Consider the following 24,706-nt stretch of genomic DNA (forward strand, 5'->3'; position numbering starts at 1 on the left):
CATGGGCAATGAAGACCCCTAAAATCTAACATTTAGCAAGATGAAATATGTACTTATTTATCTTAATTTAATGAAATGGTTAGTGATCTGGGATCCTATTGTATAAATTAAGATACAGTATTATAAAGAGGTCAGTGATCCGTTCTTCTCCATGATCACTGAAGATAGGACAAGAGGTAATAGGCTCAATCTGCAGCAAGGGAGATTTAGGTTAGATAGCAGGGAAGAGTTTCTCATGGCAAGGAACGTTCAGCATTAGAATAGGTGTCTAGGGAAGGTTGTGAAATCCCCATCATTGGAGGTTTTTAAAAACAGGCTAGATAACCTTAGCGCAGGGGGCTTGACTAGATAACTAGAGTTCCCTTCCAGCCCTACATTTTTATGATTTTATGTAGAATAAAATAATCACACAGTACAATATCCTATTAAGAGCTGGGCATCCAACCATAAAACATAAATAAAATAGCTCTTAGCAAATACAATAAGAAATCAATAACACACACAATAAATCCCTCCAACCCTGAATCCAGCTCATCTCTAAAAGCCGGGGATTCATAAAAATGGGATTTGCAATGTTCTGAGACGTTAAATATATTTGAACTTTGGTGGCCTGGAATGGCAGAAAAGTGATAGAGGGGGAATGAGTTCCAAAGTCAAAGACCAATCCCAAAGAATACAAGTGGCTTCCTGTCTTCTACATCAAGGGAGCTCTAGTTCAAGTGCCTCTGCTCATCTGAACTATAGCACAAAGGTTTGTGGAGAAAGGTGATATCTGTGGTAGCTGGGACCTAATCGTTAAAGGTTTTTATAGGTTTAAAAACACCTTGAGTTTTATCTAGAAACCTGCTGACTGCCAGTACAGGTCATGGAGCAATGTTTTATAATTTCAAAGTTTGGTGCCTTACACTGTTTCCCTTTTTAAAATAATGAAAGAAGTGTGTTCCCATTAATTCAGTTGACAGACCATACTGCTCTGTGATGTGAGTAGTCACTGAAATTTTATCTCTGAAACTAAAGGATTTGTTTTCTGGATATTATTCTGTCCAAAAGGTCTCATACACAGTAAAAAATCTTACAAATCATCAAAATATACATAGGAACATAGGAATTGACATATTGGATCTGACCTTGTGGTCCCTTTAGGACAGTATCTTACTCCAAAAGTGGCCAGCATCAGATGCTTCAGAGTTATGTACAACAAAATATGTAGTAGGAGGTTTAGGGATAATCTGCTCCCCAGTAAAATCTCATTATAATCCATAACAATTAGAGGTTAGTTTAAACCCTAAAGCATGGAGGTTTTAGATCCCTTTCAAAATGTTTTGTCAACATTAGCTGTTATAACTCTGGATAGTCTTGTTATCCATATAAATATCCAATCTTTCTTTGAACCTGTTAAATTCTTGCCCTGCAAAATATCCTCTGGCAATGAGATCTAATTATACTGCTGGATATTTTTCAAGGGGCAACACTGGGAACGTGGCCCTTCCAATTAACGAGGCCCTTTTGGAATTAGTGAAAACCCTATAGAATACTCCAACTTTGTTGGCTCCCACAGCTGTGTGCGCAGACAAGCACTACTGTGTTTCTGCCCAGGGATTTGAGTGTTTTCATTCTTATGCAGCCATGAATTCTCTGGTGATTACGACTGCGAATGAGTGAGCGAGGCAAAGGACGTTCAACTCAGCCACCAGATAAAGAGGGACCAAAAGAAATGACATGTTGGATAGAATGATTTATTCCACTTCATCTGTTCAAATGTGTATAGCTAATCAGCAAGCACTATTTGCTAAGTTTAATTTTTTTAATTGGCAGTCTGTGAAAATTTACAGATATGCTTTCTCGAGACACAAGGTAATAGTTCAAGGCTATTTTGGCAGAGGGCCGTCAGGTAGCAAAAACATCTCATCAGTTCGTGTTGGATGTTGTAGAAGTTTCCTCTAGAATTATTACCTCTGTAATAATAATGAGAATAGTCTTGTGGCTGCAAAATTCTGGTATTGTTCCCAATATACAACAGGCTATAGAGGACCTTCCCTTTGATGGTCCTTTTCTATTATCAAATAAAACTGACGAGACATTACATTTCTTCAGAGACCATGGATGGCTGTTCCTTAGAGGTCTCTGTATCCTAAGAGATGACAGCATAGACCTCCAAATCCTTAGTACTCGCAACAATTCTGTAGACAGCCTGTCTATCCACCCAGGCAATTTGATTTTTGGAAAAAGAAGCATAGACCTCAGAGAAGGAGATCCTCTAGCTCTGGCTCCAATCAGGAGGCTCGTACCCAACTATCTGTGGGGAAACCTCCCTTTTGGCGGTTCCCATGAGGAAAACAGTTCAGTCACTTGCAGTTTGGTGGCTATTTCCCCTGTTTAGGAACAGACTATCCCACTCTTTAGGTGCTTGGGAGGCCATAAAGGACAGGTAAGTCCTATGTACCATGAGATGGAAATATTCAATTCTCTTCTACTGCCCCGCTTCCCACTCTCCTGCCTTCACCATTTTCAGGGACCTATCTCGTGAGTCTCTGCTTGTTCAAGAAATTTGGACTTTTCTCTCCTTAGGAGCTGTAAAAGGAGTTCCTGTGCAGTTTCAAGGAAGGGGTTTTTACATGAGGTATTTTCTAATTCCCAAATCCAAAAGCAGCCTGGACGCATTTTGGACACCTCAGAATTTCAACAAGTTCATCAAGTATGTGAGATTTTGTATGGTTTCCCTGGCATCAATGCTTCCATCCCAGGATCACAACAACTCGCTTGTTGCCCTTAAACTTCAGGACACTTCATGTCAGGGTACTCCCAAACCACAGGAAGTTTCTCAGATTAGTGGTAGGGGGCCATCATTATCGGTACACAGTACTTCCTTTTGGACTATCATCAGCACCTCACATATTCAAATCACAAAAATTCTAATTGACATGAATTGGCTTCTTCATTGATGGCCAAAGTGAGAATGAGCATGGACACTGACACTACTCTCTTCTCCTAGAGATGATCTCTCAAGGTCTGGTTGATGCACATGGGTGAGCCAGTGATCTATTTTTTGGATGGTGAACTGTTGTCTCTAGGGCTACACCATTTTTCATGAGCCATAATTTTTCACGTAAGATAAAAACTGTGTGTGTGTGTGTTGTGACAGACCCAGACCAGTGGGGTACAGGAGTCTGGTAGAGGGCAAATATACTGGTCACTGGATGAGTAGTTTTCTGTTCCCTGAGTGACCAGAGCAGGGGCTGCACTAGAGTAATCAGGAACCTGCTAGAACCAGTTAAGGCAGGCAGGCTAATTAGGACACCTGGAGCCAATTAAGAAGAAGCTGCTAGAATCAATTAAGGCAGGCTAATCGGGGCACCTGGGTTTTAAAAGGAGCTCACTTCAGTTTGTGGTGTGTGTGTGTGTGGAGCTGGGAGCAAGAGGTGCAAGGAGCTGAGAGTGAGAGGGTGTGCTGCTGGAGGACTGAGGAGCACAATTGTTATCACACACCAGGAGGAAGGTCCTGTGGTGAGAATAAGGAAGGTGTTTGGAGGAGGCCATGGGGAAGTAGCTCAGGGAGTTGTAGCTGTCATGCAGCTGTTACAGGAGGCATTATAGACAGCTGCAGTCCACAGGGCCCTGGGCTGGAACCCGGAGTAGAGGGCGGGCCCGAGTTCCCCCCAAACCTCCCAGTTGACCTGGACTGTGGGTTCTTCCAGTGAATCTCTGAGGCAAGAAAATCCGCCAATAAGCGCAGGACCCACCAAGATAGAGGAGGAACTTTATCACAGTGTGTTTGTATTTATATAGAGATGTGTTAAGGCTGCTTCCCCACTCTGAACTTTCGGGTACAAATGTGGGGGCCTGCATGAAATTTTTGAGCTTAACTACCAGCTTAGATCTGGTCCGCTGCCACCACTCCCAAAGTGCTAATTCCTTTCCCTGGGTAGCCTTGAGAGACTCTTCACCAATTCCCTGGTGAAAACAGATCCAAACCCCTTGGATCTTAAAACAAGGAGAAATTAACCATCCCCCCTCCTTTCTCCCACCAGCTTCTGGTGGATCAAGATCCAACCCCCTTGGATCTAAAAACAAGGCAAAATCAATCAGGTTCTTAAAAAAAAGGCTTTTAATTAAAGAAAAAGGTAAAAATCATCTTTTTAAAATCAGGATGGAAAATAACTTTACAGGGTAATTAAACTTAGAGTCCAGAGGAATCCCCTCTAGCCTTAGGTTTAAAGTTACAGCAAACAGAGATAAACACTGTAGTAAAAAGGTACATTTACAAGTTGAGAAAACAAAGATAAAAACTAACACGCCTTGCCTGGCTGTTTACTTACAAGTTGGAAATATGAGAGACTTGTTCAGAAAGATTTGGAGAACCTGGATTGATGTCTGGTCCCTCTCAGTCCCAAGAGCGAACAACCCCCAAAACAAAGAGCACAAACAAAAGCCTTCCCCCCACCAAGATTTAAAAGTATCTTGTCCCCTTATTGGTCCTTTGGGTCAGGTGTCAGCCAGGTTACCTGAGCTTCTTAACCCTTTACAAGTAAAAGGATTTTGGAGTCTCTGGCCAGGAGGGATTTATAGTACTGTACACAGGAGGGCTGTTACTCTTCCCTTTATAGTTATGACAAGATGAAAGTGCGTTTTTCTGAAATTGCACATTTGAATGAACCATTGAAGTCCATTTTCCCCTCCTTTCATTGGAAATCCTTTTTATTACCTTTTTTTGGGGGGGGGGCGGGGGGGGGGGGGGGGGAGAAAATTCTATGGGCCCTTGGAGGAATCACTCATCTTGACATTTTTTTTTGCTAGTGAGGGGGTTCAGTAATTAATTTTAAGTAGACTTGCAAGTAAAAGTAATATAATATTTTGTGAAGAAAAAGAAAGCTGCAGGGTATGATGACTTTAATTATAATTTTAAAGTTCTTTTCTTTCCTTAATTTGGGGAGGGTTGGGTTGTTTTTATTTAGTAGTAGTACTTTGGGGAAGTGTGTGTCTGATTTATTTTTTTCCTCTACTCAGCATAGTGCAGTATGTGAAGAAGAATATATTAGATTCTTCAAAGAAAATAATACCAAGACACTTGAATTACATTGCTGCACTGTGGCTATGCTTAGACTATTCTAAGTGAGCTCTGGCCTCCACTACCAAAGGTGCCTGTGTGTGTATATCCACCTGGTAGCACAGTTGGTTCCAAACTAAGGCCCCACTCCTGAAATTTTCTCCATGTGGTCAAACTCTTTTTTTCCATGCAGATCACTGGGGCTCAAGGCCTTGCCTGCACTGGAAATTTTTTTGTTTGTTTGATATAAGGTAAGGCAGTGTTTCTCAAATACGGCCACCATGGCTGCATGCAGCCTCCAGGGGCTTTTCTTGTGGCCACAGCCTCCTAAATGATGATTGTGGGGGGAGGAGGGACAGCAGCAGTCCCTCCGTTGGGGCCTCCAGCAGGGTTTGAGCCTTATCCCCTCTGGGGAGACAAACACTGGAGGAGCAAGCAGCCAGTCAGTTCCCCACCTTCCCAGGAGTGGTGGAGTCAGGCTTCAGCCCTGTGGTGGCAAGTGGCAGGCTCCAACTGCAGGGCTTCAGGCTCCATCTCCAGGCACTGGGGTCTGTCTCAGGGCTTTGGGCTCTGTTCCCCAGCTGCACAGTGGTGGGCTCCAGCCCCTGTCCATATGGCAGTGGGCTCTGGCCCCGGGCTCAGCCTTAGAGCATTGCCCCAGCCCCCGCTGCTTTCCCCAGGCCCCCATTCATTACCCCCTATCACCCTGGCCCTGCTGCCTCTCTATCCACCTCACCATTCAGGGCTTAATTGGTATCCTGGCATGCCAAGGCTGAGTAAGCCTGCTGTGAAAAGTGATATTTGTATGTTTGTTAATATCACTTTTCACAGCAGACTAAGGCTATGTCTACACTAGCACTTTTGTCGAACGGGGCGTGAACAAAACACCCCCGACCGACAAAAGTTTCACAGACAGAAGCGCTGGTGTGGACAGCGCTATGTTGGTGGGAGACGCGCTCCTGCCAACATAGCTACTGCCGCTCATTGGTGTGGTTTAATTATGCCAGCAGGAGAGCCTCTCCCGCCGGCATAGAGCAGCTACACAGGAGACCTTACAGCGGCACAGCTGCAGTGGTACAACTCTGCTGCTGTAAGGTCTGTAGTGTAGACATAGCCTTAGTAGCTAGCTGGGAGGCTGTGAAAAGTAATATTAACATACAAGTATCACTTTTTTCACAGCAGCAACTTACTAGCCAGCAAGTCTTTAAAAAAAAAAAGGGGGCAACCAAAAAAACCAAAAGAAAAAACAACAAAGACAAGAACGTGCAAAGCACCTTATTTGTGTTTCTAGTCTGTTTAGGTCCAGTAAAAAATAGAAACAACTGTACATTATTTTTATTATTGCAAAAAACCCTACATAAATAAATTACAATGATTTGGAAATGTATATGTGCATATTTATTCGTTTTTCCTAAAGTTAATTAAGTATTTTAGGAAAAATTGTCAGAGCAGCCATCAGCAAGAGTTGGTGGCCACACTCTGAGGCCACCAAAAAATTTGTTGCGAGACCCCTTGGGCTAAAGTGTGAATTTAAACTAGTCTTATACTGGACTAAGAATGTCACCAGGGAGTTATACAGAAATAATTATGTGGATATAACTGGTAAAAATTTTCCATGTAGACAAGGCTTAAGTTTGCTTCCTCTTTTGAAGAAACAATATATTGGTGTAAGGGACTGTGATAACTGGTTTTACTAACAGATCTCATATGGTTATGCAGTTTTTTTTCAGTGATAGCTTAATGTAAATGTTTTAATGTGTAATACTACATTACTGTGTACATAAAGTGGTTATGAGATGCAATCTGAAAGTGCTTTAACCATATTTAATGGATGGTGTTGAGTAAGTATGAGAATACATTTCCCCCTTCTGATGATTAGGCATTTTAAATGTAACAAGAATTGTATTAGATTTAGGTAGAAGTCAAAAACTGGCAGAAAGGGGAACAAATGTCAGATGATAGTGAGTTAAGAGAAGAGCTAAAATTTAAAAGTAGAAGATCCATGGAAATATCCTTGCAGATAAAATTGGAGATACTCAATAATGGAATGAAGAGGGAGATGGGCAGGGTTTCAGTGTTCATGTTAGGCTAAAGTGAACAGAGAATTTAAGATGAGATTGAAAAGTGGCATGGTATCTCAAAAGAAAAAGTAGAAACTTGGCACAGATGGGCCTTTATGAGCAACTCCTGAGATAAGAAAGGCCAAGGCTGGAGGAGCAGAGTGAGAAGGTAGATAGAAGAGCAATGAAAGGGGGCAGAGTAAACGTATGTAGAACTCTGAAAACAAGAGTTGGGTTTTTTGTTTTTTAAATTGGATTTGGAGACTTATGGAGAACCATTGAAGCAGTCAAAGAATTTGGGCTGCTGTCTTCTACCTACCCGGACTAAGAAGATTTTCTTGGAAAAACAGAACCAGAAATGGGGCCTGGCTTTTGTTTAGTGACCAGAAAATGTTTTGATATGCTGTGAATTGGAAAAACCCTCAGGCTTTAGAATATTAGCATATATCTGAATCATGCCTTGTAACATGGTAGCATGGTTCAGATTGTAAAACAATGTGACTGATTTTTTTTTTTTTAAATAGAAAAGAAGGGGTAGAGAGGGAGTTGTTCATAATTGTTTGTTTAATATTCTGTCAGCAAACTTGTTGAGATACAACATTTCAGAATTTAGAAGTCTCATACCATTAATTAAAGTGCAGAATCTACAAGTATAATTAGAAAGAGGATTATAGACATTTAAGGAATAAAAGCATTTTAGCAATGTGCAGATTTTATTGACCGCTCACTAAGAGCTGCTGCAGTCACATAAAGATTTGTAATGTAATTATGAGTGGATGGAAGTTCACTGTTTAGAGACTCACTGCAGAGAACATTCATGAACTACACTCTGAATACAGATGAAATATCATCAAGCAAATTATGGGTCATCAACACTCATTATGTATGAAGTATAAACTATAGATTAACTAGTACTGTAAAATACAAAACTGAAAATGTGTTACTGCATTATGAGGTGTTAAGTAGACCAATGACAGTAAGCTGCTGAAATATTTTAAAAGAAATATCTTTAGTTATCCAAAAAATGGTATAAATTGTTAAGCTTTTCAGTTATCAAATTGTGAAGCATCCACCACCTTAAAGAAGAAAGCTGTCTTCCCTCTATCTTATAGCTATTTTTAAGGTACCTCCTATTGTCTTACTGTCTAAGTGGTGGCAAACAGTTATGAAGAAGACATAAAGAGGCTTAAAAGGTGCTTGCTTTCTTGGGATTGTGGATTTTTTATGGAGGTGATTGATAAGGAAAGCCTTTCTTGGTCTGAACCTGGTTAGATCTGGGTGCAATCTGGTCTCCTTCAATTACAGGTGTTTGTTTCAAATGCTTTGACCACAGCATTTGAAAGTCTTAACCCGGATTTCTCCAGTAGTATCATTCCTGTGGAGAGCAAATGTCTTGGAGGGTCGTGAATGACCAGACAATTTGGGAGATATTTCAAGAAAAATACTATTGTATATTGCTATTTTAGCTATAGTACATAAATTCTCTTAAATTGTTTTGGAAATATAAGTTGTTACTTTAACATTTAACTACAATAACAAAATACTGCATTTTAAAATGGCCAAACTGACTATTTCATATAATTTATATACAAACATTTCCCCCCAGTATTATTGGTGATCATTTATTTTTAAAAAATCAACGAGGAGTCTGGTGGCACCTTAAAGACTAACAAATTTATTTGGGCATAAACTTTTGTGGGTAAAACCTCCACTTTTTCAGATGCATGGCCAGAAGTGGGGTTTTTACCCACAAAAGTTTATGCCCAAATAAATTTGTTAGTCTTTAAGGTGCCACCAGACTCCTCGTTGATTTTGTGGACACAGACTAACACGGCTACCCCTCTGATTTATTTTTAAGTTATGGAATCTGTCTCCTAGTAATCATAAAAGTCAGGAACTAGAAGCACTGGCTGGAGACAAGCAGCGTATGGTTTGAAACTATGCAGAGTTCCCCCCATAGCTCTATTTACGAACCTGACTGCATACTGATCTGTAGCACTTACTATTATTATAGCCCTCTGTTTAACACTGCCAAACTGTACAGTGGTTTTGAGATGCAGATGAAACTATCTAACTCAGTTTCTCTGTTATTTGCTGCCAGTCATCAATATATTTTTCATGAAGTGCAGCTTTCTCTATATTGCCTAGAAGTTACTCAAACCTTCCAGACAAATAAAGTTCAGCAAAGAATTAGAGCTTGTTGATTTTCTGTATTCTTCACTTGTATTCATGCAGACTAATAATACTCTATTATGAATATATGTTGCAGGTGTTTTTTTGGTTTTTGTTTTTGTTTTAAATCAACCCTCTAATAGAATAAAATATGCCACTCAAGGGGCTTGCTGTAAAATAAAGGTAACCAAATGTAGTCAATTTTTCTTTATGAAAAGCTGGTTTGAGAACCTCTTCTCTTCTTTCCCAGAAAATTAGAGAGAACTGTTGTTAATGTTAAATTGATTCTGCATCTAATGTTTTAGTTCAGACTAAGTGTGCCAAGAGAACCAAAACCCACATACTGTTTCTGTTTCCCTGAGTTAAGAGATCCCTGGATCATTACAACATGAATTATACATTAAAATTACTACAAATATTGCTACTTTTTATGACATTCAGAAATACATAGCACTGTCTAAGAAGATGGTATAGCACAGTGTGTGGTTTTTTCAAACTATTACCAAATATATATTTTTAAATTATTTTTGGTGAAAGGTTTTAGATTGGAAAGATCTGGGGTGTGTGTGTGTGTGTGTGTGTGTGTGTGTGTGTGTGTGTGTCCCCCCACAAAATAGTGTAACCTTAACTCTGAATTTCCTGGATTTTCAGGTGCTAGGTTTTGGGATAACTACAACATTACCGCAATGTTTATTCCCCATGAAGTTACTGAAATGTATTGTCACCCTTAATTCCATTTTAACATAGTCTTTAAAAAAGATTTAAAAATGTATATATGAACACTAAACAAGAAACTAAAAGATTGCTGTCGTGATATTTCTAAGGATTTGAATATATATTATCAACCTTAAATTAGGGTTACCATACGTCTGTTTTTTCCCAGACGTGCCCGGCTTTTCGGCAATCAAACCCCCGTCTGGGGGGAATTGCCAAAAAGCCGAACATGTCCGGGGAAAAATACCGGCCGGGCACTTCCTGTCCCGCGGCTGCAGTGCTCCTCCCTTGACTCAGACTTCGGCTCTGTTTAAGAGCCAAGCTGCCCGAGCCAGCGCTACTGGCTTCGGACAGCCCCCTTGCCTCTGGACCCTGAGCCGCCGGCCGGGCACTTCACTTCCCGGGCTCCAGCTGCTCTGCTCCGGCGGTGCAGGGTCTGGAGGCAAGGGGGCTGCTTGAAGCCGGAGCGCTCGGGCAGCTCGGCTCTAAAACAGAGCTGAAGAGTTAGGGGAGGAGCACAGCAGCTGGAGCCTGGGAGGGGAAGTGCCTGGCTGGGGCGCAGGGTCCGGAGGCATGGGGGCTGCCCGAAGCCCGAGTGCTACCGGCTTCATGGTTTGCCGGGCAGCCTCCAGACCCTGCGCCCCCGGCTGGGTGCTTCCCCTCCCGGGCTCCAGCTGTGCTGGCAAACCATGGAGACGCAGGGTCTGGAGGCTGCCCAGCAAACCGTGAAGCCGGTAGCGTTTGGGCAGCCCTTTTCGCGTGGCTGGGAGAGAGGAGGGGGAGTTAGGGTGGGGACTTCGGGGAAGGGGCGGAGTTGGGGCAGGGCCGGGGCCAGTGGAGGGGCCTCCCTCTTTTTTTTTTTTTTTTTTTTTTTTAAATATGGTAACCCTACTTAAATACTTTTTAAAAATGCAAGGGAAGAATCATAGTTACATCAAAGCCAGACTATATCAGCTAATTGCGCTTGCCTTAGAGCTGCTTTGCATCACAAAAAAAAAAAAATCAAAGCCAATGAGATGTACTGGTCCATCTGGCCGTTAATTTGCAGTAGTTTTAGGCTTGGTTTACTCTATCAGTTTGTCCCTATAACGAAGTCATTCAGGATGTGGAAAATCCACACTTCCGAGTGATACGTTTATCCCAACCCAGGGAGGTGGAGTACCTACGCCAACAGAAGGTGGTCTCCCGTCAGAATAGGTAGAGTCTTCACTAAGTACTGCAGCACTGTAAGTGTAGACCACCCCTTAGGGCAGTGGTTCTCAAACTTTTTTTTTCGCAGACCACTTGAAAATTGCTGAGGATCTCGGTGGACCACTTAATGATCTTTCCAAATGTTGTTTGTACCATTAGCTAACTATTGTAAAGCCCTTTGGATAAAGCACTATATAAAAAAACCTTAATAGTAATAAAAGTTCTTTTTGTTCTACAAATAAAAGCACACAACTCATATTTTAATATCAGTAGTCTTACCTTTATAATGCAATGGATGTGCCCTCTCTCCCACGCCATGGCAGCCCCCAAGCTTGGGCTGGGAAGAAGGGGGGGGGGTCTCCCTCTCTCCCCCACCGCAGCAGCCACAGAGTTAAAGCTGGGACAGAGGGCCATATCTCCTCAGCAGCCACAGCCCTGGAGCTGTGGAAAGTTGCCTCTTTCTCTAGTCACCACAGCCATGCACATCCGAAATTCCGCCCACCCCCTCTTCTCACCCCACTGCCCCCTCCCACCTACCCCTCTATTCCCTCCAAGGCCAGCATCTCACCTTCTCCAGGGTCCAAGCACCTAATTAATGGAGCCACACCTGCGTGGCTCCCCTAATTAGGTGGGTGGCCTTTCATTCTATTGTGTGTGGCTGCCCAGGCTAGCATCTTAGAGGGAACTATCTGTGGACCAGCTGAATGGAACTCGCGGACCACTGGTGGTCCATGGACCACAGTTTGAGAACCTCTGCCTTAGGGTTTGTCATTACTGATACAAAGGTGGGTTTTTTACAGTGAGATAATTAACATGCAATAGTTTTCTCACTTGGAAATCCTAAATGGAGAGAAGGCACTTGTAGGTTTTACCGTGAAGGCAGTGAGGTGAGGTCAGCATTCTATCTTCTGTGCATGACTGACCCCACTTAGTTGTCTTGCTGTAAATATAAAGTGCCTTATCTCCACTGTTTTTGCAGAGAGACATCTAATAAGCAGTAAATATGCAGCTTTTTTATCAATGAAGATGCAGCGGTACTGGTTTAGAGGACCGTGTTAATGAGGCTGGTGGTATGTGAAGGGGGCAGGGAGCACTCAGCCTCTGAGTCCCAGTGTGTTTGTGCTTTGAGCTCCCCCAGCACTACTGCCTCAGTTCCCCTGGCAGTGTTGCCTCAATGCACAGTGAACCAGGGAAGCAGTGATTTGGCAAGCCTTTCAAGAGCTGATGCACAAGCTGGCATGTAGCCACAGACTCTTTAACGAGTAATGACAGTGGAGACGGCTAATCTATCAATGAGAATACTTGACATGCGCCCAGTCTCCCTCATACTGCTGAGTAATTTCAACCAATAGAATTATTGCATGAAAATTAGCTTTGATGTCACAATAGCCCCACTTAATTTACCATTACTGAGGACCTAAACCTGACTGTTCCTGATATAAGCATAAATTAGATACAATTTTAATAACTTAGCTTAATTATAACTTCATTTCTTCAAATATAGCATATGCACAAGATTTCAGTTAATTTTATTTTCATTGAAAGTTTGGAGTGTCTGCATTATTCCATTATTAAGATGATTCAGGACAAATAAAAGATGGACACAGAAGGCTAATTTCTTAAAGGACATAGTTTTATTTAATTTTAATGGATAAATTGATCAAAGGATTTACTTGTAAAGCCTCAGAAAATGTGTTCTGTATTCTGAGATAAGTGCTGTTAATTAGGAGCGGATGTGCTGTATTTTTTATAGTGTTACTTCCCTCTTCCCCTGGGGAAAGGCTAGGGACCCTGAGTGGTGGGTGGATGCAGATGAAAGAAAGTTCTGGGTTTGATGGGTTGGAACTGGAGTTGGAGAAATCAGGCACAAAGCGATCACTGATAGGATGAAGAACAAATTAGCTTTTAATGATTACAGCTGTCTGGTGTCTCTGAATGAGTTCTGGAACTAGCATCAAAACAAAAGGAAAGGGGCTACTCACTCACAATTACGGCTGTCACCTTACTCCACTAACTGTAATCATCGTCTCCGAGATCTTCTTATCCTGCAGCATTTCCCTCATGGTTATCACCACTAATGGTCATAGCTGCCTTCCCCCCCACCTTCTGGCCCCATAGAGCTAGCAATTCAAAAACCCTTTAATTTGGCCAATCAAGGCCAAGGCCCATGGAGATGGAAACATCTCCGACTCTGACTGTCATTAAGTCTGCCATTCCCTGTATCTGCTGTGGGCCTTTCTATGTACAAGCTAGATGACTTCCTGCAGACTTTGTCTCCTTTCCCCATGGGTCAGGCTTGTTATAGTACAGAGTAAAAAGGTTGTATCCCTTTAAGTCCAAAATTCTTTGATTTCTGATAGGCACTGTGACATCTTGTAGTAGTCATAGTTGCATTAGTTGTGAATGAGATACAGGGAGTCCTTGGACTTATGACACAGTCTGTTCCTCAGAATTGCATTGTAAGTAGAAATGTTGTAAGTCGAAACTGCTTTTCCCATAGGAATCAATTATATGAAGGGGGGGATTGGTTCCTGAACCAAGGCTTGATACACTATTTTCACCACAGTAACCCAGATTTTTGTACTAAATTAATTATAGATGACTAATGTTGCAATATCAGTGTATTTACTGTACACTGTATTTTGTAAACAGCATTCAAATGAACACACAAACTCACATATGCTGCTCAGAATGCTGGAAACACAGGCTCAGAAAGCCAAGGAGAATGGCACACATGGTGAGCCTCAGCCAATTGCTGTTCAAGCTTTCGGATTGGCTGGGGCTGGAAGCCAATCAAAAATAAGCAGCAACCCTACCCGGCAAAAAGCTACCCTGCTCCCTCGAAACCAATCAGAAGCGACCCCTTCCAGCTCTATACCAGTATGATGCAACCAGGAAGTGATTTCAGGCGAACTTTATGCAAATCAAGCGTCGTAAGGGCGAAACAAGCATTGTGGGGCAAAACAGGTAGTCAATTGAAAAGCGTTATAAGTGGCGTCTGATGAATCCCTGTATATAGTTGAGAGTCACTGGTATATTGTTGGCAGGTGAGCCCATGGTAGTTCTTCGTCTCTTTTAGTGGTCTCAGGTAGATACTGAGGAGAAGAGGGGATAGTATAGAGCACTATGGAATACCGCAGGCGAGGGTCTTTATAGAGGAGGAACAGTTACTCCTAAGCACTATGGGCTTTGCTGGAGAGGAATGATAGGAACAACTTTGGTGCTGGGCCATCAGTTTCTGGTCTGTCATGTAGGCAGATTAGCAGTATCTAGTGGTCTAATGTGTCAAAAGCTGCAGAGAAGTCCAGCAGCATAAAAGTGGAGATCCTGTCATTGGCTATAAGAACTGGTCATCTTTTAGTGCACCTGTAGCTCTCTCTGTTCTGTGCCCTGGTTTGAAGTCTGACTGTAACGTATCCAGGAAGTTGGCTGATGTCACATGTTGGCGTTTAGCGGTTATGACTTGCTCAGTTATTTTGCTCAGGAATAGGAGGTTGGAGATGGGAAGGTGCTTGGTAACTTCAGAAATGTTAAGGCAGAATAACTTCCCAAATGTATGGAATGTGTGACTGTCAGATGTGCCAAAATGTTGGTGCAAGAGCATCTGAGAGGCCCCTGTTAAGGTTTTGCACTAAAGTGTGAGTTTGATGAAGCTGCGGTATGTATTGCTTCTTGAAATCTGTTGGAGGTGGAAACGAAAGCCTTATGTAGTGTTGGAATGTGTTATTTGCCAGTGTTGTAGGCATTGTGATAGTGGCAAGGAATGCAGGAGACTTGTCTCTTAACTTATTTCCATGCTTTTCAGTTTTTGAGCTGGTGAATGTGTCCTGATACAACCCTAACTGTCAATTAATTTTAGTTCGTTTATACCTCTCTTCTTCCTTTCAACTTTTTTGTTCTAAACAGCAACAGGTATATCAATGAAGCCTTCTGTGATAATGTCCCAGTAGATGCCAACAAGCAGGATTCTGCACACATCACAATACTAATATATGTGATAAAACATCTTTCCATAGACTTTATACTATGTTTCAAAATACAGTACAATATTTGTGACCTTTTCAAAGATACCAGGTGATGTGGACTGATGAACTAATTAAACAGCTACTGTACATACTTGATACAAGAACAAAACTAAATCCTGAAATTTTCGACTCAATTTTAACTCCCCTTCAGTGAGAATTGTGCTCGAAGAAGAGCAGAATAAAAACTAAGTAAAGTCTTCAGGAGTTAACTCAAAAAGCTTAGTAGTGCGCACAAAAAAAAATACGGGTAGTTGCAAAAAATGGTATAAAGTGCTTTCTTTTTAAATATTACACTGTAGTGTATATATTGAAAGAAACACTACATTATACTTTTTCTCAGTTCTTCACATGAAAATCGTTGAGGGTGAAAAAAAGTGCTCCAGGTGATCAAAATTAATTTTGATCAGTTAAAGATTTACAACTATGGAATTTTAATGGTGAGGAGAACTAAGAGGTGATAGCTGATACATTAATACCCCGTAGAAAGCTGTGAGCTGTTCATGTGATGATATTATTGTAACTTTATGTACCCTTTCTACAGTTGGGTTTAATTTTGAATTCCAAAAATGTGAGATGTAGTTTGCCAGATAGATAAATGGAATGTTTTGAGGGTCTTAGTACTAAATTTTGTTGTTTTTTGTGTCTTGCAGGATTTTTGGCACATGGAGGAAGGCGATCATCACTTAGAAATTTAACTCAATTTCACATTTCAAGGTAGGAGAGCCCCCGCTTCCCCCATCTTATTTATTAAATCAGTGAGACTGTTCCTTCAAATAAAATGGAAATCCTGTATTTTTTTCATGTTCATGTCTGTGCTATTCTTTTATTAATCGAGAGGTGTAATACAGTCTTCCTTTGTCAGAACTATCAGTTTTAGTTCTTCTGACCTGATAGATTTGGAAAAGTGGCATGAAACGATCTTCCTTATTAATGTTTGAGCTTTATTTGTCTTATTTCTTAGAGATAAGTGGCATAAAATTGAGTTAAATAAAAATATAATCATGCAGAGTTCTAAACTCTTCCTCTGGTTGTAAATAGCAACAAGCTTGTTTTTAGTTACTGATTAATATAACTTAAGATTAATTTTATAATAAAATTTGCACAAAATTAGTATCGTACTTTACTATCTACACTAAAAGCTTCCTCCAGTTTGTGCTGCCTCCATAGCAGCAGGCAGCCCAGCCACATCTCCCTGTTGCAGAGCTTTTCTGAGGAAAATTCCAAACTTGATTACCGAATACTAGACTAACAGCTTGGCTAATCACTTGTCGGTTTAATTCCCAGCCATGTCTCAGGGCTGCATTTGATGTTTTGGAGAGATTATCCTCTCAGTTCTGCTTTCTTTTCTGAGGTGTTTTCAGTGACTGGTCCTCCTGAAGGCTTCAGAGAGACCTAGGATGAGAAAAGCCAGAGGCAAAAGGGAAGATCTGGGTTCAGTGGGGATCTCAGCCGGGTGTGTATGGGGGAAAAGGACTCTTTCACAACCCAATGCGGGTGGGATTATATCAACCCCCCTTCCCAGGGTAGGGAAAAAAAGCCAGTCAGGATTGGAGAGGCCATCTTGACAGTGCAAGAAGCAGCTTTGGCAGTACGTAAGGGGCCTTCAGCTGTAGCTCCTTTCCCCTGTTGCCACCTCTATAAAAGGCCTGCTCACCCCCCCACCCCCCCGGATACGTACTTGTATCCCAGGCTGAGTCCAAAGTATAGCAGGATCAAAAGGAACCCTGACAAGGTTATTGGTCCATTAGTAGGTGGAAATGGTAGAATTGTCAATAATAATTCAGAAGAGGCAGAAGCGTTCAATAGATATTTGTGTTCAGTATTTGTGACAAAGCCAGATGATGTATTCAAATGATGTGATGATGATGATGAAATACTCCCCACTTTTCAAACAGTGACATATATTAGATAGCAGCTATTAAAGTTAGACATTCTTAAATCAGAAGGTCTGGATAATTTGCATGCAAAAGTTTTAAAAGATCTGGTCAAAGAGCTCTCTGGATTGTTAATGTTGATTTTTAATACCTCTGAGTAAGTTCCAGAGTACTGGAAGAAAGCTAATGTTGTGCCAGTATTTGAAAAGGGTAAATGGGATGATCCAGGTACTTATAGGTCTATTCAACCTGACATTGATCCTGGGCAAAATAATGGAACAGCTGATACAGGACTCAATTAATAAAGAATTAAAGGAGGGTGATATAATTAATACTAATCAACATAGGTTTTGGAAAATAGGTCTTGTCAAAATAACTTGGTATCATTTGGATGAGACTACGGGTTTGGATGAGAAGGTAAGAGTGTTAGTGTAATATACTTAGGATTCTGGAAGGCAGTTGACTTAGTACCACACGACATTTTGATTAAATAACTAGAATGATACAAAACTTAGTACCACACGACATTTTGATTAAATAACTAGAATGATACAAAATCAACTTGGCACATACACCTCTACCCCGACATAACGCTGTCCTCGGGAGCCAAAAAATCTTACGGCGTCATAGGTGAAACTGCGTTATATCGAACTTGCTTTGATCTACCAGAATGCTCAGCCCTGCCCCCCTGGAGCGCTGCTTTACCGTGTTGTATCCGAATTTGTGTTATATTGGGTCGCGTTATATCGGGGTAGAGGTGTATTAAGTGGTTTAGAAATGGCTAACTAATCTCAAAATATAATTAATTGGGAATCCTCATTGAGTGGGTGTGTTTCTCATGGTGTCCCACAAGGATCTGTTCCTTATGCTATTTAATATTTTTATCCATGACCTGGAAGAAAACATAAAATCATTATTGCTGAAGTTTGCAGGTGGCACAAATATTGGGGGAGTGTTAAATAATGAAGAGTACAGGTAATTGATAGAGTGATCTGGATTGCTTAGTGAACTGGGCAGAGTCCAACAATGTTTCAGTATGGTCAAATGTAAATGTATAAATCTAGGAACAAAGAATATAGGGTATATTTACAGGATGAGAGACTATCCTGGGAAGCAGTGAGTCTGAAAAAGACTTGGACTTTCTGGTGAATAATCTGCTGAACATGAATTCCCAAAGCAATGTTGTAGCTAAATAGGCTAATGCTATCCTCAGATGTTTAAATGGGGGCATATTCAGTAGGAGGAGAGAGGTTGTATTTGGCACTGGTACGACCACTACTGGAATACTGTGTGTCCAGTTCTGGTGTCCCTGCTTCATGGAGGATGTTGATAAATTGGAGAGGTTTCAGAGAAAAGCAACAAGGCTGATTAAAGGTTTGGGAAATGTGCTTTATAGTACTAGACTCAAGGAGCTCAAGCTTTTAAATTTATCAGAGAAGAAGATTATGAGGTGGGTTGGCCATGGTCTGTAAGTACTATGTGGGGAACAGAAATTACATAATATTATTAATTATTTGAATTATAGTAGCACCTAGGAGCCCTAGTCCTGGACTGGGACCCCATCTACAGTCATAGGCACTGTACAGACATAAAATAAGATGATGGTTCCCTGCCCTAATGAACTTACAGTAACAAGATGGCTGAAAGTTGAAGTTAGACAAATTCAGGCTAGAAGGAAGGCACAGATTTTTAACAGTGAGGGTAATTAATTGTTGGAACAACTTACTAAGAGGTATGGGGGATTCTTCATCATTAGAAAATTTTAAGTCAAGTTTGGATGCTTTCCTAAAAGATGTGCTCTAGTTCAGTCATCGCTATTGGACTTGGAGCAGGAATTAATTCAGAGAAGTCCTATACAGAAGGATAGACTAGATGATCACAATGGTCTCTTCTGTCCTTAAAATGTATAACTCCTGTGCATCTCTGCAGAAAGAGACCAATCTGACCCGTGTGGATACGATGCAATAGAGAAGGTTATAGCTTCTGGGCAGCCTGTTGGGACAGTCTGTGCCCTTGTGTTCACCCCTTTTACAAGATTGATAGATTTTGTACAAAGTATGCATTGTGAGGCATCATTTGAAAACTCATAATTTGCTAAGCATTATTGTCCTTGTAAAATATATGTGGCAACATTGTATGTAAAGTTATAAGATTCTACTGTATGATATTACTAAGACATGTTCCAAATCTGGAGAGCGCTCACAAACTACAAAAGGCTAGCTGACGGGTGAAAAATCTACATCTTGACAAAGAAACAGCTTGGGGTTCCCGTCCACACAGACGTTCTGTCTTCTGATCCTCAGCTGGAGATGATTTTCAAAGAAGGGAAAGAACTATAAGAAGGGAGAGCAGATGCCCCAAATTATCTCTCCCTTTCTCTCTACCCCTGGCATCGATGACACTTCAAGAACAAAGGAAGCAGCATTGGACTGGGGGAGGGCCCCACGGTGTCCCGGGTTTGGTGGGACTGCAGCCTGGGCCGCGTGTCCCAGCCCTGCGACGTCCTGGGCTTGGCGGGACTGCAGGCACGTCCGCGCGCCCAAGTTCTGCGGTGTCCTGGGCTTGGTGGGGCCTGCGTGCCCTAGCCCCGCGGCTTTCATTGGAGGCTGCAGCTGGGGCTGCGCGCCCCCCTTGCGGCTTCCCAGGGCCATGTCCTTCCCCTTCCCAGGGCTGTGCACCCCTGTCTCGCAGCTGGGCCTGCTCTGGAGCCAGGGCTACGTGTGTCCCTTGTGGCTGCGACCCCCACTGCAGCCGCTGGAGTTGGGGCTGTCCCCACCCCCTATGTAACAGACAAGTCATGGGCTCCGTGATTTTTTGTTTATTGCCTGTGATCTGTTTGACTTTTACTACAGATAACTGAAAAAATCTTAGCTTTATTCATGTTTACCAATTGCTGGTGCATGAAGTTTTCCCTGTCAATATCTGGAATTAAACATACCCCACAAGTCCATCCCATCCTTCAGTCAGCACCATGCTCCTATTTAAAATAATCTAGCAAATTAATATACAGATTTCGTTGTGAAGCAGAGTCACTACAAACATAACATACCTGTCTTAAACCCAGAAAAGTAAGGGAATTAAATATGCTCTAAGGAGACCAGTCTTCCATCAACCCCTTTACCGTGCTGAGAAAAGTTTAACATACTATTATACCAAAAGTCCACAAATAATAATGTTAGGAGAAGGTAGTTTGGTAAAGGGCTATGTGGAGAAGAGAAGGTTGCAGGGGTAGATTTAAGGTTGAAGTACATGATCTGTGGTGTATAGTAATTGTGTTAATGGTAAGGTATATGTCTGTGGGTAGGGAGAAAAGGTTGCTTAACTTTTCATTTGCTTCCTCTTGTGAGCTTGGGTCAGGTATGTTACGTTTCTAGCAACGCTAACTGCTTCACAAAGAAGTTTGTGTTTCTGAAGTAGGTTGTGTTAGGGGAGAGTATTTTAATGCAGGCTACATTGATTTTAGTATGAGATTTTTAGAAAAAACATTTAACCATTCTATAGTGTAATGTGTAGTATGTGTCTAAATATAAATGTACAGTTCAGTTCTATGGAATAGTTTTGCTTCATATGTAATTGGATAAATTGCAATTTAGAAATTTATCAGTTAGGGAGACTATATCCACGTGGAGGTATCCCTGGCTTGGAGTGCTGGCCTCATTCCAGTACCAACACCTGCTATTTTTCATGCATACGTTGTTGTCAGTTGAACACTTTAACAGACCAATTGCTGTCCAAGTTATGATGTCATGCTTTTTTTTTTACAGAAGGTAAGTGGTGAAAGAAACTGCATACCCTTTGGCCATTCATGCCGTAGGGAGATAGCTAAAATGTGGAATAAATAAGCAGAGTCAGACAAGCAGGTAGGGTCCAGTGTAGCAGCCAGCCAGTGGTTCACTAGTTGCTCAGACAACTTTGTGTGTTTCATTCTGGTTTAAATAGTGAGTCTGAGCCAGTCAGAGAGGCTGGACTTCTCCTCCAGTGGGGAGCTTCATGAGTGGTGCCTATACTGAGCTAAGTTCCACTAGCCAACACTCCCTCCAGGTACCAACGAGTTGCTGAGTAGTGGTTGCTTAGGGTCCTGAAGTCCTGTGTTTGAGACCCATGATCCGTCACAGCAACTTGGATGACAAATTGAATTAATTTTAAAGAAACTTTAGAAGAACACTTAGAAGCTCCATGTAGAGCACAGTATAATAATCCAATCTTGAGTTGATGAAGGCATAACTCACGGTAGCAAGGCCCACATCTGGAAAAAAAAAAACTGGAGCAGTTTCCTAGCCAGAGACAAAAAAGTATTCCAGTGAATGGCTGCTGTTTGATCATATAATAATAGCTTGGGGATCCAACAGAATCCACAGATTATGAATATGAACACAATGGAGGATATACACCTGCAATTAAATTATTCTCACCATATCGTTTAGATGCAATTCCCCAATCTACCAGCATCACTTTAGTTTTAACTGGATTGAGCTTCAGCTATCCAACTCTCATCTGTGCCCTAATCTCTCCCCAAAACAGGTTCCAAGTATTCAGCAGCATTCACTGCATCAGGCAAAATAGAGGGCTTACATCATATTGAAATAGCTGCAGCACAGTCTCTCTCCCCTTCCTCCCCCACCCAGTAACAATGCAACACAGAGGGGAAACTGAGACCCATGTTAAGGGGTCACAAAAATATTAAAGAAAATTACCACTTTGTTGCAGTGTTGAAGAAGCCCACGACTTGTACAGTACTCAAGAGGAAGCAGATATAAGGATGCTTCTGCATCCTGTATGTGCCAGTATGGCTTGATGTCAAAGGAACCATAGTAATTAGGTCACCTGGTACAGATGATATTGTCCTTGCTATTCACTCCTGGCCAAAAATGGAGCACATAACGTGGATTGAAACAGGAAGCATTACCAGCTCAACTGACAAACTATCGCTTCATACATGGGAGTGCGATTTGTGCCACATTCACTCCTGACTTCTGCAACATGCTTTCTGCTGTATGTGCATTAACAGGATGTGACTCTGTCATCCCTAACTGGTATGGGGGAGGGGGGGCGGGGGAATCTCTGTTTAATGCTGCAAAACAAAGGGAGTTTACTACTTAAGTGATAATGACAAACTGGGAGAGAGTGATGGAAAAGCTGCAATTTCTGTAGCAAGGAAGTTGGTAGCAGTGCTGTATAATCAGAATGAGAAAGAAAAGGAGACCCACAGAGATCTGAACTGCTTGCACCACAATCTAACCATCCAAAAGGACAAGTCACTGCCCAAACTGCAACCTTGTGAGGACAGTTTTGAAAAACATATCAAAAGAGCATCTTGGCAAGCAAAGATTTGGATGTCTTCACGCATACCTGTTGGATCACTATAGCAGCATGAATGGAAAAATGTGGATGAACTACTTCCTGTATTCTTCAAGGGCCCAATGGCATCTGAGCCTCTAAAAGATCTTGTGCTTGTACCAGTAGAGGTCACTGCACAATCAACTATTATATGGTCAAAACCATCTTTCTTGCACAAAGTGTGTACATGCCAAGACAGTGAAGACTGATAACCCACACACTCTGGACAGAGATCATAATGATTAACCAGATGATAGTGACGTTGATTAGAAAGATCACCATTATTGTTACATTTCAGTGGTACCTGTATAAAGGTATTATTAGATTTTTGTTTTACCCTTTAGATTGTTGATGTGATGCTTTTGAGGTCACAAAGAAATCCAATATTAGGCCTTGAAATAATACAGGGAGTCATTAGACTATATGAATGCAGCTATTTCAAGGTGGTCATTGTAATGTGTTGATGGTGTCATTGTTTCTCCCCATTTCTAATGGCACCACTTGACAGCTCCATATCACACCTAATTTTAAAATAGACATAATAAGCTTTCAAATGGTGTGTGTGAGAGAGAGAGAAAGAGAGAGAGAGAGGTGTGTCAGCCACTCGGCTATAAGGCTTGGGGAGTTTCTGTGGAAGGGCAGCCATGGAGGTAACTGGGCTATACTGAACTTTAAAAGTAAGTATTTGGGAGAGTGGTCTTTTAAAAAGTAAACAGGAATGTCAGGAAATCTGTATTGCAGAGTAGTGAACATCTGGAAGAAAGCCACTGACACTAAATATAAAAGATTTTAAGAGACAACTTCTCTTCCCCCCCCAAAAAAAAATATTTAAAAAATGGAGTTTTAAGGCTGCAGAGTTAAAGCAAAGAGAGAAACTGAAAAAAATTAAAAGTGATAAGCTTTGGTGGACCATTTGGCCTTTTTTTGTGATCAAGCTGTGTGTCATGTTTTAAAAAATATGTATATGGTGGCATTGGGTAGGGTACTTATCACAGGATATCTCATGAACATTTCAGTTTAGGATGTAGTACTCCAAAATAAGATGAAGCCGTACACACTGAATGAGATTGCTGATAATAAGAGGTATCTTGAAGGGAACATAAATTGTTTGTTCAAATACTGAAATGTGTCACACTACATATTTAGAGTTGGATCTGTAGGTTGAAGAGATGGTTGGAGGGGAGGGAAAGGGAAGGAAGGACTAAGACCAGTCGGCTATCCTTCGGTTTCAAAAAGTCAGCATTTTCCATCTTCTCCTTCAGTTGCTCACCCAAAGAGCTATCTTTTATTCTCAGAGGAGAGAGAAATGTCATTTCATTTTGTTAAAGCTAAAAATATTTTCTTAACACTCGTGTGCCTAGAATGGATCATTCTAAGAGCAGTTAACAGCAGTTATGCAGCATTATACAAAATGTATTGCAACTTTTTTGCTGTCTTTTACCTGATAGATTTTATTTCTCCAGAAATTAGATTTAAAATAAGTGTTTTAAATACAGAAAGCTACATTGGTTTAAAGATATGGGCCAAATCCCCAGCTGGTGTAAATCAGTGTCTCTCCATTGAAGACAGTGTAGTTATACCAATTTACACCAGCTGAGGATCTGACCCATTGTTTCATTAGGAGTTGGATTACAGTATGTACTCATGATCTCGCTACCTTCTTTTTCTTGAGTGTTTTAAAAATGAGTGAACGATTGATTTTTAACTAGTTCAGTTGGCATAGGATGTATTGTAATGACTTAAAGTGAGAAAGTAAACATACAGTGGTCTGTAGATCCCAAAACATGGAACTTGATTTCAATCTCAGTTAATGTGCACTGTTCTAAATTAGGAGTAACTCCACTGGATTTACACCAGTGAATAGTAACTGAAATAAGAATCTGGTTTAGGCCTCCTACAGCAATTATAATCAGCCCTTTTGTCCATCTGTAGTAGTTTATTTTACTGTCCTGTTCAATGTATGGCTGTGTATATATGTTTGAGATAGTAAGACTGTTGTGAGAATCATAACTAAATTTCCTGTTGACATATTTAAAATGTCAATGCTAACATTGAATTTATGTAAAGTTTTGCATGGAATTTCACTTTATTTTTATTAAGTTCATCCAAAGAACATTCAAATTTTGCAACTCATAGGACCCAGCAGAGAGGTTGCCAGCGTACTCCAGTGAAACAGCTTCATACTGTTCAAATCCAGCTTAGGTGCTTGGCAACTTGAATTGCTCTGAAGGCAATGGAAATAGTTTCTGGGTCACACTGGTTAGCCTATTCATTAAGATTATACATACT

General features: G+C 41.2%; 1 protein-coding gene across 11 annotated transcripts in view; it reads left to right on the top strand.

Annotated features, from left to right (window-relative positions):
• Nucleotides 1–24,706, top strand: part of TANC2 (tetratricopeptide repeat, ankyrin repeat and coiled-coil containing 2) — a 593,041-nt gene that overhangs the window by 101,567 nt on the left and 466,768 nt on the right. For 10 of the 11 annotated variants that reach the window (XM_034755956.1, XM_034755955.1, XM_034755959.1 and 7 more), the window contains one exon: nt 15,857–15,920. The gene's annotated coding sequence lies outside the window, so the exon portion shown is untranslated. Of the gene's footprint in view, nt 1–2,606; nt 2,696–15,856; nt 15,921–24,706 lie in introns of those variants that run through there. The other variant, XM_034755957.1, reaches the window with a different exon arrangement.

This window comes from Trachemys scripta, chromosome 23 (genome assembly GCF_013100865.1).
Source record: "Trachemys scripta elegans isolate TJP31775 chromosome 23, CAS_Tse_1.0, whole genome shotgun sequence".
NCBI classification, from domain to species: Eukaryota; Metazoa; Chordata; order Testudines; family Emydidae; genus Trachemys; species Trachemys scripta.